Source organism: Citrus sinensis, chromosome 3 (assembly GCF_022201045.2).
Source record: "Citrus sinensis cultivar Valencia sweet orange chromosome 3, DVS_A1.0, whole genome shotgun sequence".
In the NCBI taxonomy this organism is placed as follows: Eukaryota; Viridiplantae; Streptophyta; class Magnoliopsida; order Sapindales; family Rutaceae; genus Citrus; species Citrus sinensis.
Genome location: NC_068558.1, coordinates 18,052,088 through 18,068,913, shown reverse-complemented (window position 1 = coordinate 18,068,913; position 16,826 = coordinate 18,052,088). Strand labels below are relative to the sequence as shown.

At 35.9% G+C, this 16,826-nt stretch overlaps 1 pseudogene; it reads right to left on the bottom strand.

The window, feature by feature from the left end:
• Positions 1–9,412: 9,412 nt before the first annotated feature.
• LOC127901460 (wall-associated receptor kinase-like 1) lies at positions 9,413–16,603 on the bottom strand (annotated as a pseudogene).
• Between the last annotated feature and the right edge of the window lie 223 nt (positions 16,604–16,826).

The window sequence follows — 16,826 nt, the reverse complement described above, 5'->3', positions numbered from 1 at the left end:
TAAATTACTAAATTATCCTTACATATTATTTAATTTCAATTTTACCCACCTCATTTTGGGTTATTTCCACCCTGCCCCCAAATGTTTCGACAATTTTCGCCGCGCACCCATTTGTTTAAACAATACCCACCGCGCACCCAAAATCGTCAATTTCCCTGTCAAACTTAACAGTGCCGTCCAAAACCAAGCAAATGGACAATATTGCCCATTATTTGAATTTAAACGAGTGAATTGTCAGGAAACCCAAGCCATCCATTCATAATTACAATAATGTCATATTTATTATGAAGTGTTTAATTACCTTATTATCCTTTTGAATAAAGAGAATGATGTTGGCACACGTGGCATTATTTAACCAAAATGAGAGAATTAGCCAATTTCAGGCATAACGGCTACAAATTTCAACGGTCATTTTTTTAGAAAGGTGAAGTTGACTCCAATTTGCTATAAATCAATTTAGCTGCACTATCTCATTTTCATTTTCACATTCTATACTACCAATCTACCATCTTCGAACATATATAAAACACTGCAGCACCTTTTTCTACTTCAATGGCTCATCATTGCTATTATTAACCATACAAACATACACAGACAGCTAACTACAAAACTTCATCTCTATCCCATGATTCAACACATATAGTTCAAATTGCAGAAAAATGTCAGCATTGAGGAGTGCTTCTAGTTCATCAAATTCCCCCTCAAAGAAGAATTTCATCAATGGTGGTCTTATAAGGTTTCATAATGAATTTTGTTACTGTCGATTGAGAGCTGAAATAAAAATTTCAGAATCTGAAGCAAATCCAAACCGATTATACTACAATTGTTCTAGAACTGCAAAGTGTGGATTCTTCAAATGGTGGACACCATCCATGGAAGAGATAGAAGAAATTCGAGCATTAGCACACATACTTCAACCAGTGCATCACAATGTCCATGAAACTGATATTTATGACCAGGGTGCTCTTGTTAACAGACTTAACAAAATCGAAGCAGTGCTGAAGCAATTGAAGAAGTGTCAAATCATGATTTTCATGTTGTTCATTGTTTTGTTTATCATATATTATAATGCAAGCTAAATAAAGCAAAACATAAGTTCGATATATCAGTTGTCTTTGATCCATACATTCACATTGGCAGCAATATACATAGTCTTAAGCTATAGTAACCAAAAAATAAAAACAAAATCTATTGTTGGTGTATCCTATCAATTGCCTGTATACCATGCCCAACAACTTACAAAATACCACAAACCAGTCCTATTGCTTGCCAAATAACTTAGAAGCAAACAATTAATTGATTGAAGCTGTAATTGTAGCACACAAAAAAAAACAAAAGATGACAGCAACTCATCAGTAGAATAAACTTTGCTTTGGTCAAAATGAAGCTGTCCGGACCTGGTTCAAAGTGGCATTGTGGAAGGTGTCTAAAAATTAGATGTGTACCTTCAGTAGTTGTTAATAAAAAATATTGCTGCCAATATATCCACCAGTGTTCAGCATTCACTGCATACCAAAATAGGACATTACAATGGTTATAGTTACTTATACTTGAAATAAATTAGATGTGAGATTAAAAATGGATATAGGCTCTTACCCTCCATGGTTGGAAGGCAGGTGCCTTCCCTTTGTCCTTCCTTTTAATACCTATTTTTACACCATCATTCCTTTTCAGCATCATGCCAGTAGCTGTTACTATCTTTTTCCCTTGCATCCCTAACCAAACAGCAGTAGACTCACCCTCTGTAATATGCATATTCACTACTTCTCTAGCACCAGATATGCCAGCCTCACTAACCATTTCTTTTTTCTTTGAAACTTGGATATTTTCATGTGACTGGCTATGACTGTCACTGCCTTGTACACCTGAAATAAAATATTTATGTCATATTACAATATAAATTAATCTAAAATAACGGGTAGATACATGTGCTTTCACTATGAAAATCACAGCAACAACACTGCTTTTTGGACCTAAGATATACTATTTATCTAACTTTACACTCTCAAGTAATTATAAAACAATATTCATGCTGAATGTACATGTGCTTTTACTATGAAAGTCAAACTAAATGTCATTGGAGCATGAGGTAAAGTGTCTTACTTGTCAATTTTGCTCCTGTTCTGGAAACATAACTTTTCAGATTGTTCTGTGATAAAACAAATAAAACAAAAAACAAACAACATATAAGTATAGTTATAATATGGAGCACATGTGATAGCTTTCATATAAAGTTACAACAATGAAGCTTCTCTTAAAAGCATTTACTTTTACCTTATAATGTCTAGTCTTTTTGTTCGCATTTTGAGGATTAACAGGGCATCCTCTCTTGTTGTGTCCGAACTCTTTGCAGTGCTTGCATTGCATTCTATATCTTCTTCTCTCTACAGGCACTTCATCAGTTTCTCTCCTCCTATTTTTCTTTGGTCTTCCAGGAGGCCTTCTGAGTAGTGGTAGCAATATATCATCACCATCAGCTATTGGCCATGATGTTTTATCTGGAATCGGGTAAATCAATCCAGAATATGTGGCCAAGTAACTATCCTGCTTCAGCCAACCATGTATGAATTGTGAATTATCCTTTTTTGCATGTAGAATGCAAGGCATGGCATGGACACATGGAACGCCACTCAATTGCTAGTAGCCACAGTCACAAACATGATGTTCAAGGTCAACGATGTAAGTCCTACCCTATCATCCACTTCGTACAACCATTCACTTGCTCGACAAACTGGATTTGCACTTCCTATTTGCAAATTCTTCATCATCTTTGCATAAATTCTTCCAGGTATTGTTGTTTCCCAAGCTTGAGCTTTTTGTCTTCTATTAACCATCCTTTTCATTATCTTTTTTCTCATCCATTCCAGCATAGTTAATATAGGTAGGTTTCTTTGTACTCCAAACCATGCATTAAAAGACTCTGTCATGTTATTGGTGACATGATCTGTCTTGCACTGGTTATCGAATGCATGTCGCGACCAATACTTTGCTGGTAGTTTTCTTAGTGTTTCGTAAACAGCAACATCAGCTTTTTTCACATCTTCCATAGCCTCTTCAAATGACCTTTTGCTTGATGCTCTTGCGGCTGCCCAAAATTGTGCTTTGAAATCAGACAAAGGGTGCTTAGCTTTTAGATTCGATAATATATGTCTGCCACAATATCTCACATGAGCATTAGGAAACTCAAGTGCCAATGCATTCTGAATCCCTTTTTGGCGATCACACATGATGGTCAATTGCCTTGTATCCCCTATAAATGTCTTTAAATGACCTAGAAACTAAGTCTAAGTAACTGTATTGGCATCAAGTGGGAATATACTATTATTGGCATCAAGTGCTACTGCTGAGAGAAGGATACCCTTATAAGGACCCTTTAAATGACATCCATCTATGCCAATAAAAGGTCTACATCCACTGTTAAAGCCATCTCTAACTGTTGGAAATGATAGCACAAACTTGTCAAAATGAGTAGTTGCCTCATTATCATTGTATCTCATTACGCTAACCAGGGCCAATGATTGTGGCTTCTTGCTAAGAATTTGTTGCGCATAAGATCTAATAAGCCTATAACTAGATTCATGATCTGCACATTTTGTTTCTAAAGCCTTTTTCTTTGCCCTGTAAAGTTTAGTTTTGCCAACCTTAATCCCATACATTCTCCTCAACTCAGATTGTATGAAATTAACATTAATCTCTGGATGGTCAATGATAGCATTTCCAAATCTCCATGCAATGAACTCTGCAGTGCATTCAGGATTCTTCAGCAATCTAACACAAGTATGCAAATCATTATGCCTTTTCACCATGAACATTGCTCCAAATCTAGTTTTCGTAGCATGTAAAAACCATGGGCACTTGTAGTACTCACACCCAACATTGATTCTTGTCTTTTCAAACTTGTGCCTATAAGTCTTAAACCTATTCTCCACAGCATGCTGTCTCATTGCCCATGCCAATTCTGTAAAGTTCTTGAAATACAGTCCAACTCTGAATATCACAGGTGCATGACTAGGAATATATAAATTTACTCTCATATCAGCATCCATTATACACAATACATCATCATGCTCATTATTAGAATTGACACCAAACTCATTGTCATCACTTTCACAATCAGAAAGAATACAATCACCATCACTGGCATCGGAAGGCACATACCCTGGATTAGATGTGAGAGTAACAACCTTTAATTGATTATCGTCTTCATTATTATCATTCAGACTGAAAACACTATCATCGGAGTCATAATATGGGGTTGTTGCTGCATTGATGTCAGGATTATGGTTGGTAGCTGAAGAATTAGGCAACAGATTAGAGGCTTGATATAGTTGCGATTCTGGATTCTGTGTCATTGGTTGTGATGGCATTTCAAGTGAGATTAGAGATGGACGAGGCTGCTGTTCAGGTGAGTTTGCTACAGAGTTATGGTTGGACAAGTCATTTTGGTGACAAGTTGGGGATCTAAAATAGGTGTCAAGGAAATCCTCAAATAAATCACAATTGGCCTCATTGTGGTTCTTACTGTTGGGGGTATCAGTATGGATTGAAGCTTCAGCTCTTGACTGCGATTGACCACTATCTGGTGAAGTATTAATTTCTGAAAGGGTATGTGTAGCAGGGTTTGATTCATTTGTAATGGCAGCTGGTGGTGATGAAATAGGGTTATTGAGATTTAGAGTGCCTGGGATGGTAAGTTGTAATGTGTTTTGTTTTGAAGTGTCTGAAGGTTGGAATAAGGCTCTTTTTGCTGATGATTTGTTTGATGATGGTTGTTGGGAAAGATAAAATTGCATTTTGTAGAGTTGCATCTTGTGGTGCTCTTTCAACTGGAAAAAGAGATCTTCATCATTAAAGATTTCAGCATCTTTTGATTCCCATGGCACCCAAACAGTCAGCCGGAACAATTCATCAAACTTCATCATTCTCCCATACACTCTCACAAGTACCTTGTTGGTTAGGGAGACCTTGCTGAATCTATCTAAATCTATTACACCAAGATTATGCGTAGTGTCCTTGAAAGTGACACAAACAGTTGTGTCATCTTTGTCATTCATTTTCACCTGTAAACATATTTACTATCAATTTTTCTAATATGGCAGTCAAGGTAAGATAATGCACTTTATATCTAAAACTTGATCATAATTTTGAACTTAACACATGTTTCCTGGATTATATACTTAAGTTTTTTTTTTCCAAAAGCTGCCAAATTTCAACAAATAATAACACATTTAGCCATAATAATCATCTACGAAGCAAAAAATTTTACTGACAAGACCATGAATCCCTAGCACAGAAGATAAATTAAAGCATGCATAAGCTGAAACAACAGTACCAATAATTTAAAAAATAAAAAATAATAAATATTGAAATAAATCCATAACTAAATAAACCCAAAACAAACTAATCAAATAAAATGAAAATAACAATTTCTTTTTTTGAAATAAATAAGATCAGATAAAATGAAAACTAACCTTTGCCTTTCCAAAAAGGAAACCACTAATGCAATTCTCCTTCTCCTTGCAAACAAAATGACTAACAGCCAAGCTATTCATATGTGGTAGCACGTGATGAAGAAAGAAAACCCGCCAAAACCGATTCCCAAAGCTTGATTTTGGCTCCAAACTAGAGTAGATGTCAGTGCTACATGTTGCTAGTCTCATCACAAAATCAGTGAAGTGAAATGATGTAATCAGTAGCTCACATCACGAAATCTTCTTTTGTTTCTCCTTTCCTTTCTTTTACCTGGAATTTCTATTTTGCCCTGGCACTGTTAAGTTTGACAGGGAAATTGACGATTTTAGGTGCGCGGCGGAAATTGTCAAAACATTTGGGGGCAGGGTGGAAATAACCCTCCTCATTTTTTAACTTAAACTCAGATCGATTTTTCCATAAAACAAACTCTAAACACCGTTCTTATTAGCATGATTCCAACTCCAACATCGACAGTTCTCATTGATGTAATTCCAACATCGGTAATTCTCATCGATGTGATTCTAACACCAATCATATTCATACACCTCTGTTCTTCTATCTTTGTTTTTAAAATATCTAAGAAAGGTGCGTTTTCCTTTGTCCGCTATTCATTTTTTGAGTTTTCCTTTACTTTGTTACATACAATTTTTCATTTTCTTCCTTTTTGTTTAGAATGTGCTAGGGCTTTTGCTTAGAATAAATTAATAGGTGATTGGTCACGTGCGATTTATTTACTTTGAAGTCACTATTTTTATTGCATTTTTATTTTTTTTAGTTGCTTTTTATAGACATGCACAATCCCTTTCAGATGAAATTTCCCTAATAAAAATCATTAAAGGCAGCAACAAACAAGTAACCAATTCCTGTAGATTCCAACAATACATGTTTTTGAACAAATCATTTCAGCTTCTCATAAATTTTAAAGGATTCACTTAAAGGTAACTAAAGAAAATTTAAACTATTGAGAAATATTGTTTTAATTTCTTTGAAACAGGGTATGTAATTACAGAAACCCACAAGTTTATTAAACTAACAACTCATTTTGAAACAAGTTATGTAATGTTAGACATAATTCATCCTTAATTAATGTTATTTGTTTTAAAAAGAAAATTGGGTATTGCTCTTAATTAATCTCCTTCCTATATTGCTGTTTGATGAAGAAATATTATTCTATTTTCTAGGTTTAAGTGTTCACAATTATGTCTACTAACTCAACTAGTAAGGTTATTTGGAACCCTCAGACTTTAGATGTATTTTGTGAGTTATGTATTAAGGCGGTAGGTCCAAACATCGTCCTAGGACTCATGTGGCTTCCAAAGCATATGAAAATTTAATTAAGGAATCCACTAAAGAAACTGGATTGTATTGCAATAGAACTCAAATGAAAAACAAATGGGATTCTCTTAGAACTAATTGGAAATTATGGAAGAATTTGATTAGCTTGGAAATTGGTCTAGGGTGGAATCATAGGTTATGGATAGTTGATGCAAGTGAAGATTGGTGGAAAAAGAAAATAAAGGAAAATTTGCAATTGAGTAGATTTTGAAAAAATGGTATTGATCTAGAGTTAGAAAAAAACCTAAATTTAATGTTCAAACACAGTGGCTATGAGTGACCATGTTTGGCTTCCCTCATCTGGTTTTCCTTTAGAGAGTAATGAGGCATCTGAGTCTCTTAGTGTTGAGAGTAATGCTAATTCTAATGAGTACTTTTGGGGTTTGAAAGAATGCATGGAAGATTTTACAAAATATGTCAAGCTATACAATCAAGAAGCAGGTAGAGAGAGTTATTACTACCATGGCCTTACATAATTATATAAGAAGACATTCACAAAATCACAATCATTTTGATGAAATAATGGATGAATCAAGTCATAGTAATAGCGAACATATAAGTAAGATTGCGTCCCTAAAGAAAGTTATGATACAACTAATAACATAGCTCAAAATATGATAATCTTGGGAGATGGCATTGCTCAAGTTTAAAGGAGGTATGACAATATAAATATTTATAAGAATTTTGTAATTAGTTACACTTTAATTTTATAATGTTATGTTGTACCATCTTTATTAGACATATTTGGTATAATTTATTTCTTCAATCAATGTGTAAAATTAGAAATTTATTTACTTTCAATTTTAAATTATTTTGTTTTAAAAAATATTTATTACAATGTGTGAAGAAAAATAACTTCGATTAATTAAATATTAATTTGATTTGTCAAAGTAATAAACAATAATCAGATCTTAATATGATAATTCAAAATATGAAAATTAATTTGACTAATTAATAATTAAAATTAATGTTATTTAAAATTAATTATTTCAAATATTCATCAACTTTCACTATACAACTATTAAAATTTACCAAACACTATCAATTTCGACTCTACAACTATTAAAATTTGCTAAACACCAGCAGCTTATATCCCACAACTATGATTTTTGCTGCACAATAGCTGCATCTTAATGTTGTGTTTACTTGTCAGTAATCGAAATGGGATGTAATCAGAATGGGTTGAAATCATAATGAATTGGAATGTGAATGAAGAATATGAATTAGAATAAGTTGTTTACTTGACCTACAGGAATCAGAAGAAGAATGGGTTAGAATCTCATTGATGTGTTTATTTTATCTTGAAATCGGAATCAAAATGAGTTATATTGTAACAAATTACTAAAAAGTACTTAATGAATTATTGTTACAATTATTATTTTATATTTTAATTATAGTGATTATTTATTCAAAAAGCATTATTATTAATTAGTATTGACAAGAATATATTAATATATTAATTAATTGTACAATTTTTAACTAATTATAATAATTATATTAATTATTATTATAAAAATATATTAATTGTTGTGATTATTTATCCAAAACTATAATTATTAATATATCATTGTTAATAATATACTAATATATTAATAGTAATAATTATATTAATAATTATTATCAAAGTATACTAATTAATTAGTTACAATAAAAGTATATTAATTATTGTGATTATTTGTCAAAAATTAAAATTATTAATAATTATTGTTAATAATATATTAATATATTAATTAATAGTAACAATTATAATTAATTAATTAATAATAATATTTGAACTAATTATAATAATTATATTAATAATTATTATAGTAGTATATTAATTAATTAATAATAATAATAATATATTAATTATTGTGATTATTTATTCAAAAACTAAAATTATTAATAATTATTGTTAACAATATATTAATTTATTAATTAATTATAACAATATATTAATTAATTATAAATGAGGACAAAAATTTAGGGAGGGTAAAATAATCAATCTTGAAAATGGGAGACTCATTCCCACCTCCCTCTTCGGAATGAGTCTCCCATTCCTCATTCAAAAATTGTGGTGTGCTCCACGATTCTGATTCTTATTCTTGGATTTATTTTGCGAAGTAAACACTGTTAATGATTCTGATCCTCTGGTCCGGAAAGTAAACGCAACATAAAAGTTATAACACTTCACTCCCAAAACACACCTTATACATTGTCAGCAAAATCAATAAGGCAAAGGTGCTATTAGCAATACAATGGCACCAAGTGATGGTTCACCAATGGTACTCGAAACACAAAGAACGGGGTTACAATGTAAGCGTGTGAATTAGGAACGAACTGGACTCATTATATGTGTCACGTAAGTTCCACGTAGGATGTCATGTCAGCATCTTCTGTTCCACTTGTATGCAGATTCAGGTGCTGAGATGCCTCACTCTGTCAGCTTCAAAGTTCTAGTGCACTAAATATTGGTAAGCATTAGAAGCTTGCTCCTTAGATATTTAAATATGTTTGCCACAGATGCTTAGTTGGAATCTACCTTATAAATTTATTTCTCCGATCAAACTTTGTATATTTTATTCTAGAGATGAAAAATTTTAACCATAAGAGAAGCACAATGCAAAAATCCACAACTTAATTTATTTATATATGAAATGAAATACTTAGATTTCAAAAGAAAATTATTTAGATTTCAAGGGAAAATTCTTCCCTTTAATCACCACTTGTTTGAAAGCAAAGGGCTAGCATCTACAGAAAAAGCAACAACATTTAAAATTGCTCCAGTTGAAGATGAACCAGTTTCAAAATTGCCACCCACAAGATCAATGTCTTCACACTTTTGAGCTCTAATCCCCCCTAATTCAAATGCGACTTCTTTCATAGTAGGTCTCTTCGTCCCATTCAAATTCAAGCATCTTTTTGCAAGCATGCCAACGGTAATAATCTCTTCTCCCTTGGCTTCCCTAAGAACTTGAGCATTAAGCTCATCAAACAAACGGTTCTCTTTCATTGCTAGGAGAAAATACCCTGCTAAACTTTTATCTTCTTCAGCGTCGGTTGAACGAATAGGTTTTTGTCTGATACACCCAGAAGATCCTCTAGAATTCCCAGGAAAAATCCCAAGTTTTTAGCTTAGGATTGACTTGTCCTTTTCCAATTTAGTTGTTGTTTTTGTTTCAAATTGCTTTGTCATAGTCAGAGGTGGTTAGTCACCTCCAGAATAATAGTTACGTCGTAGTTTTAACTTGCTGAACTTTAGGAGTCAGTGTTGCTATTGGTTTACTGTATTAAAACTCTATTTAAGGAGTTTATTTGGAAGGGAATAAAGAAGTTAAGAATTTTGTTCAAGGTTGTGGTTGGCTTTCACCCAAAGGAAGCCAAATTCGTGGAGTTTCCATTGTAATCTGACTGGGACCTATCAGTGGTATCAGAGCTACAATGACAACCAACAAAGAGCGCATTGAAATATTGGAGCAAGGAGTGGGAGGCTTACAGGATGAGGTGCATAATCTTGGGCTCGGAATGAACGATCGTATGCAATGCTTGGAGGAGTCTTTGAAGGCTTTATCTGATGCGGTTCTCTCCTCAAAGGCATCTCAGTCGTCGCACTCAGTGAAGCAAGGACACATGCATCAGTACCAACAGGACGTAACAGAAAGTTCTCGTTTGAACATACTCCCTCTGCGAGCCAAAATTGAGTGTCCGCGGTTTGCAGGAGATGACCCAACAGAGTGGTTCAATAGAGTGGCACAGTTCTTTGAATTTCAAAGAACTCCTGAAGATCAAAAGGTGAGCTTGGCGTCTTTCCACCTGGAAGGTGAAGCGAACCAATGGTGGCAATGGTTGAATCGGACATACAAGGAAGAAAATCGAATAGTGACGTGGACTATGTTTGCTGAAGAGCTATGGGCACGGTTTGGACCAACAGATGGAGAAGACTTTGACGAGGCTCTCTCACATATAACACAAAATGGATCTCTTCGGGATTATCAACGTGAATTCGAGAAATTGGGCAATCGGGTACAGGGGTGGACTCAAAAGGCTCTTGTCGGAACCTTCATGGGCGGATTAAAACCGGAGGTAGCTGATGGGATACGAATGTTCAAACCAAAAACACTAAAAGAGGCCATCAGTTTAGCTAGGACGAGAGACGAACAACTTACACGACAAAGGAGGTTTGCTCGGCCAATCCCACAAAATCGGCCGCTGGCTGCCGTCACCCCGGTCAATCAAAGAGCAGCGATAGCTCCTAAACGATTGGGCTGGGAGGAGATGCAAAAACGACGTGCTCAAGGGCTATGTTTCAGCTGCAACGAACGATTCACACCAGGCCATAAGTGCCAAGGGCCTCGACTGCTACTCATCGAAAGCCATGATAATTCTCCAGAGAATGAAGAAGAGACAGAGAGCGAAGGTAACAGAGAAGAGAAATTGGAAGTTTCTATACATGCATTGATAGGATGGTCATCTCCGCGGACCATGCGAGTAGCTGCCTCCATCAAGTCGCAACCAATAATGGTGTTAATCGATAGCGGATCTCCACACTATTTTTTGAGCGAAAAAGTAGCTAGCACACTACGGCTTCCAGTGGTTCCTACGAAGTCTTTCACAGTCCGTGTCGCCAACGGAGAGCGACTTATGTGTCAAGGGCGATATGAGAAGGTACCGATAGATTTACAAGGCATTTCATTCTCTCTTACTTTTTACTCGTTGCCATTAGCAGGACTGGACATGGTGTTAGGAATACAATGGTTTGAGATGCTGGGGTCGGTAGTTTGTAACTGGAAGCATTTAACCATGGATTTCAATTGGCAAAATCAAGCAAGAAGGCTACAAGGGATACAAAGGCCCATTCAAGTGACTTCACTAGAGACCGTTGCAAAGGAGCATCGACAAGGTCAGATGGTTTTTGCTGTCTATGTTCAAAACTTGGAAGACTCTTCCTGGGATGGCATTCAACCAGATATACAGCAACTTTTAAGCGAATTCGAGGATGTCTTTCAAGAACCCTCTAATCTGCCACCACTACGAGAAATCGACCACCATATACCCCTTAAGGAAGGAACCCAGCCCATTAATGTTCGACCATATCGGTATGCGTATTTTCAGAAGGCAGAAATTGAAAAACAAGTTCAGGCAATGCTGAACGTAGGAATCATCCGACCAAGTACTAGTCCGTTTTCATCTCCTGTCCTTCTAGTGAAAAAGAAAGATGATACTTGGAGGTTTTGCACAGATTACAGAGCATTAAACGCTGCCACGATCAAAAATCGGTTTCCCATTCCAACAGTAGATGACATGTTGGATGAGTTGTACGGTGCTACCTATTTTCCTAAGTTGGATCTTCGAGCTGGTTATCATCAGGTACGAGTACATGCTCCCGACATTCCAAAAACTGCATTTAGGACGCATAATGGACATTTTGAGTATCTTGTTATGCCCTTTGGGTTATGTAACGCTCCATCTACTTTCCAAGCCATAATGAATTCTATTTTTTGTCCTTACCTTCGACAATTCATATTAGTTTTTTTTGATGATATATTAGTCTATAGTCCTACATGGGAATTGCATTTAACCCATGTGAGGAAGACATTAGAAATTTTGAAGAAACACAGCTTCTTCGTCAAAGCAAACAAATGTGACTTTGGTAAGCATGAATTGGAGTATTTGGGCCATATCGTAACAAATCAAGGTGTCAAGGTAGATGGTAAGAAGATTGAGGCTATGGTTGCGTGGCCACAACCCACGAATACTACTGAATTGCGTGGTTTTTTAGGCTTGACAGGCTACTACAGGAAGTTTGTCCGTAATTATGGAGTACTAGCTCGTCCCCTCACCAACTTGCTCAAGAAGGGGAATTTCAAATGGGATGAGGATGCTATTAGTGCGTTCACAATGCTCAAACAAGCTATGACAACCACACCCACTCTTGCCATGCCTAATTTCAACGAGCCATTCACTATCGAGACTGATGCTTCCGGGGATGGAATTGGAGCTGTTCTAACTCAGCAAGGGAGACCAATTGCATACATGAGTCGAGCTTTAGGGATTGCTAAACGCACCTGGTCAATCTATGCCAAAGAGATGTTAGCAATTGTGGAGGCCATTCGGACATAGAGACCATACATCTTGGGTCAGAAGTTTGTCATTCAAACCGACCAACGAAGTCTCAAATATTTCTTAGAGCAACGAGTTGGCACTCCCGAGCAGCAAAAATGGGTCGCTAAACTTCTTGGATATGACTATGAGATAACATATCGGCCTGGGAAAGAAAATTTAGCGGCGGATGCCTTATCTCGCCGCCCCAACAGCCCTCTCCTTAATCAAATATTTATTTCACAGGTTTCCTTATGGGATGACATTCGACAGGCAACAGAAACTGATTTGCACATGAAAAGAATATTCCAGCAGGCAGCAAATGATCCTATGGGAAATTATGTAGTGAAGAATGGGCTATGTTTTTACAAGCAAATGGTGGTGGTTCCGCCTGCACTACGAGATCAGCTGCTCCATGAGTTTCATGACAGTAAGGTGGCTGGACATTCTGGAGTTCTAAGGACTTTCAAACGACTAGCTCAGCAATTTTATTGGCCCTCTATGTACAAATCTGTACAAGAGTACATTCAGCAATGTACAACCTGCCAAAAGACAAAATCTAAGACACTAGCGCCAGCTGGACTGCTCTAACCACTTCCAATTCCTTGCCTAGTTTGGGACGACATCTCGTTAGATTTCATCGAAGGATTGCCATCTTCACATGGTAAGGATAGTATTATGGTGATCGTGGATCGCTTTAGCAAGTCTGCTCATTTCATTGCTTTATCTCATCCTTTCTCTGCAAAAATCGTTGCTGAAAAATTTGTGGAACATGTTATTAAACTTCATGGAATGCCGAAGTCTATCATTAGTGATCGAGACCCTATTTTTGTAAGCAAATTTTGGCAGGAGTTTTTTACCATGTCAGGTACTAAGCTGAAGCTAAGTTCAGCTTATCATCCTCAGACGGATGGACAAACGGAAGTGGTGAACTGTTGTCTCGAACAGTATCTGCGATGTTTCGTCCATCAATGGCCTCGTAAATGGTATAGCTATCTGCCATGGGCAGAGTATTGGTATAACACTACATATCATTGCTCGACAGAGATGACACCATTTGAAGCCTTATATGGTCGCCTTCCTCCATCAATTCCTCACTATACAGAGGGTTTGTCTCGTGTTAATGAGGTTGATCAAAATCTCCAAACTCGAGATGAAGTACTGCAGCAACTGAAGACAAATTTGGAGTTGGCTGCCGCTAGAATGAAACATGTGGCTGATCAAAAGAGAAGAGAAGTGGAGTTTCAAGTAGGAGATTTGGTGCTCTTAAAACTGCACCCCTACCGTCAACAATCCGTGTTCAAACGCGCCCATCACAAACTTGCCAGCCGGTTCTATGGCCCATTTCCAGTTGAGCAGAAGTTGGGCAAGGTAGCGTACCGTCTCAGTTTACCACCTGCAGCTCAGATTCACCCGGTGTTTCATGTTTCTCTCTTAAAGAAGTATGTGGGTACTTCTCTTCCTGCCGTTGTTGACTTGCCACCACTGTCTGATAAAGGACAGATTCAAGTTGTGCCGGAGAAGGTGATCGATACAAGATGGGTCAGGCATGGTACCAAGTTTATTGAAGAGAGTTTGGTGCAGTGGAAGACTTTGCCTGTGGAAGATGCTACTTGGGAGGAAACACAGATGCTCAAACATCAATTTCCGGCAGTCAACCTTGAGGACAAGGTTCCACTTGTGGGGGAAAGTATTGATACACCCAGAAGATCCTCTAGAATTCCCAGGAAAAATCCCAAGTTTTTAGCTTAGGATTGACTTGTCCTTTTCCAATTTAGTTGTTGTTTTTGTTTCAAATTGCTTTGTCATAGTCAGAGGTGGTTAGTCCCCTCCAGAATAATAGTTATGTCGTAGTTTTAACTTGCTGAACTTTAGGAGTCAGTGTTGCTATTGGTTTGCTGTATTAAAACTCTATTTAAGGAGTTTATTTAGAAGGGAATAAAGAAGTTAAGAATTTTGTTCAAGGTTGTGGTTGGCTTTCACCCAAAGGAAGCCAAATTCGTGGAGTTTCCATTGTAATCTGACTGGGACCTATCATTGTCCAGTTAAAAGCTCAACAAGGACAACCCCAAAACTATAAACATCACTTTTCTCTGTAAATTGACTTGACCGAAAGTACTCTGGATCTAGATATCCAAAAGTTCCTAGTACTCGTGTGGTCAAATGAGTTTGATCAATCGTGACAGATCTAGAAGCCCCAAAATCTGAAACTTTTGCTCGAAATTTATCATCCAATAGTATATTTGCAGACTTGATGTCTCGATGATAAATTGGAATAGAAGTAGTTGAATGCAAATAGGATAGAGCACTTGAAACTTCTATGGCAATGCGTAAACGCATTTCCCATGTGATTGAGAACTCCTCAGTTTCATGTATATATTGATAGAGAGTTCCATTTGGAATAAATTCATACACCAAAAGAGGAACCTCTGTCTCCAAGCAGCATCCGAACAATTTAACAACATTTCTGTGGTTAATTTGAGTTAAAATTACCACCTCATTGATGAATTGCTCAATATTACTCTCATCCACTAATTTCGACTTTTTCACAGCCGCAATTCTTCCATCTGTCAACATTCCTTTGTACACTGTGCCTTGGCCTCCTTGACCAAGGATTCAATTGGTATTGAAGTTGTCAGTAGCCATTTCCAATTCCATTGAAGTAAACAATTTTGTTTTCTCGGTATTACCTTCATTTGATGACGATTGTTGTTGCAACAATAAACCACTGTTTCTTTTAAAGAACTTCTGCTTGAGCTTGACTTCGCTTCTTCTTTTAATGAACTTGTACAACCACCGTGTTCCAATTAGTAGGAACAACATTCCAAGCCCACTATTGCAACCTGCAACGCTCCCGAACAAGAATATTTAATACGCGTTCGAGGTGAGCATAAATGTATATGCTATTGCAAATTTCAGGTGCAGAATGTTTTTGCATTTGTGAGCCCATATATGGGTAATTTTTAAAAACCTCCCCTGAGGTTTGGACTTGTTGCAAGTAGATGGCGAGAATCTGTTTATTTGTAAAAAACCCCCTACCGTCAGTTAACTTTAACATTGACCGTTAGTTGACTGTGCAAAGATAATATTACCCTCAACAACAATTTGTAGACGGAAATAACTAAAAAAAAATTAAAATTATTGGCTATTTTATCCTCTTTAAATTATTGATATTTTCTTAAAGTTCCTACAAGAAAGATAAAATTAAAAATTTAAAAAATCCTCTTTAAATTATTGATATTTTCTTAAAGTTTCTACAAAAAAGTTAAAATTAAAAACTTGAAAATGAAATAGTTATAATCTTTACTTATGATATTGTAAATTTTTGGAATTGACAAGGATAAAATTGTCAAAAAATAGGGTTTGTGTTTTTCGTGCCAACAATTTTAATTTTTTTTATAGTTATTTCCGTCTACAAATTATTGTTGAGGGTAATATTGTCTTTGCACAGTCAACTAACGGTCAATGTTAAAGTTAACTGACGGTAGGGGGTTTTTTACAAATAAACAGATTCTCGCCATCTACTTGTAACAAGTCCAAATCTCAGGGGAGGTTTTTAAAAATTACCCCCCATATATATACGTTAATTAAAAGAAAAAAAGAAGAACAGTTAATTCTGTCGACGAAATCTGCAAATTCCAATACATACCTATAATAATGAATTTGACATGAGAATTTTTGTGCAAAATTGGATCAGGTTCATATGAACTTGTGCAATCACCGAAGTTGGAATTTGAAAAGTAACCTTTGGGACATCCGGATGAGCAATTGCGGGGGCTTGTGATATTACACAACAAGTCACCTAAACAAACCCAAAAGATGAAATAGAATATCAAAATAAATTACGGCTATATATAAATCTTGCCTTTTTCACATATGCGAATTCTGCAATTACTTTCTCTAATTTTTTGTTAGATACGTAGTCGGTTCAAGGAAATACA